Raw genomic sequence first — 2,384 nt, 5'->3', positions numbered from 1 at the left:
TACAACCTGGGTGGTTATTAATCCAAGACAATTGAACAGCTCATTAAGAATCTCCTTCTTTGAAGGTGGAGAAATCTTTTACACACTGAAAGCTCTAAGAGTTGCTAGGAAGTTAGTACAAGAGTTGATTTCTATTTCCTAACTCCAGGGGACTTTTTATAGCTCCTGAAAATTCTATCTAAAGGCTTGAGGGCGTCTCCCAAGGGGTGGAGGGTGCCTCCAAGGCAAGATGGGTGGATAAACCTTTATCCACTCGCAAACGGTCAAGTTGACTGGTTTGAGTGCGTCTTCAATGACATTGAGGGTGCCTCCAAGACATGGAGGGCGCCCTCCCGTCTAAAGAAAGAGGAGGCACCCTCAACACTGCGTTGAGGGCGCCTTCAGCTTGCTTTTCTAGCTCCTTTAGGCCTTTGGAAGCTCCGATCGCTTGGGTGATTACGGCCAATCGAAATAGGGCTCACCCGAACTCAATTTTCGGCCTTCTTCTCGAGCAAGCTTCCGCTCCGGCTTCTCATCCCTCGAACATCGCGTACGTTCTTCTCGTCCACCGGTGTACTCTTCCGCGGCTCTTTCGTCCCTCGGACGCACCGAGCCCGTCAACTCCCTTCCCGTGTCGTCCTTCTCGCTAGTCGCGTCTTCCGCTCGACTTCCTGTGCTCCTAAGCTTTTGCACACTTAGACATAAGGATTAAAACAAAACAAGATCTAACCTAACTTGGTTGATCACATCAAAACAACCATGGGATTCAACACATACTCCTCATAAAGAGAATTAATTATCTCTTTAACTTTTGAGATATGCTTAGAGGCATCCAATTTAGAATAAAGCGTAGGAAAGCAAAATTCAACCGCAAGCATTTTTTTGGTTGGATCTAACATAGTAGCTATAGCCATTAATAAATTACAGTCATCCCAATACTTGTCAAAATTTTCTTTCATTTTACTAGCCAGTTATTTAAGAAACAAATCCTCATGTTGTGCATAAATATCCAATGTTGACTTTATTTTTTGAACTTCCTGAATAAATAAATTTAAAGTAGGATACTCACTACCTGAAATAATGTATGTGGTTGTCCAAAAAGCCTCCAATAGTGAGCAAATCTTTTGAGCTTTATTCCATTCTCCTTCCTCAAGGCAGTAACCATAAAAGGGATCATGTTCTTTGAACATCTTAAAAGCTTCTTTGAACTTGAGTGCACAAGTTAGCATCTCAAAAGTCTAGTTCCACTTGGTTTTGCAATCACGAATTAATTTTTTATCCTTCAACTGCAATTGTTGTACACACTTTGCAAATTATGCGTGTCTTGCCTCTGAACAATTTACATATTCCACATTTTCCCTTATATTACCAATAATATCTTCAATCTCCCTCAATCCATCTTGAACACACAAGTTCAAGATATGTGCACAACAATGAACATAAAATAAATTTCCTTAACATGCTAATGTTCTTGACCTTTAAATGGTATCTTTCATATACCGAATAGTCAAATCATTACTTGAAGCATTATCAACTGTAATAGTAAAACCCTTGTTTTCAATGCTCCACTCTTTCATGCACTTGAAAATGACATCGGAAATTTGAAGACCTCCCCTTGGTGGTGGAATGTTAATGAAACTTAAAATTTTCTTTTGTGAATTCCAACAAGAATCAATCCAATACCTAGTGACAACCATGTATTCAATCTTTTGAGTGTTTGACTTCCAACAATCTATTGTCAAACTTATTTTATCAACGCACTCAAGACTTTTCTTCAACTTCTTTTTCTCAATTTCATAAATTTTCATACAATTTACTCGGCATGTTGCCCTGCTAATTTTTTGTCATTCCGCCATTCCACGCCTTATCATTAAATTGAACCCCTTTTCATCAAGAATGGTGAATGGATGTTCATGCATCATGATCCAATGAGCAGTTACCTCCTTCATTTGTTTCATGTCAAATTTTCAGAATGCAAAGTAAGAATGGATAGTGAAGTTGAATCAGTGGGCAAAAAAACTCAACTTTGTTTGTTGTTCAGTTACTGACAAATTAATTTTTTTTATCTTCACACAATTTAATCTATGCATCCAAAGACTTGATGTGGCCCTTGATTTATCAAATGTAAAAAGAGTTTGACAATGTTTATATTTTACTTTCTTTAATCCATCCACTGTGTTAAAATTATTCCAAACTTCTAAAGTTTTTTCCTTTTTTTTTTGTTTGAAAACCCTCTTCCTCTTTTTCTTCAACATTTTCTTGTCTTTCCTGACCAGCTGTGTCAATCTTCTTGTTGATCTTAAGATTAACCTCATTACTTTCAGCTATGACAATGCTTATAATGGATCAAAAGATAAATAATTATCAAATAAATTATAAAAAACTTTAATAATAATAAAAAGAGA

Source organism: Zingiber officinale, chromosome 8A (assembly GCF_018446385.1).
Source record: "Zingiber officinale cultivar Zhangliang chromosome 8A, Zo_v1.1, whole genome shotgun sequence".
Lineage (NCBI taxonomy): Eukaryota > Viridiplantae > Streptophyta > Magnoliopsida > Zingiberales > Zingiberaceae > Zingiber > Zingiber officinale.
This window is presented reverse-complemented; position numbering follows the sequence as displayed.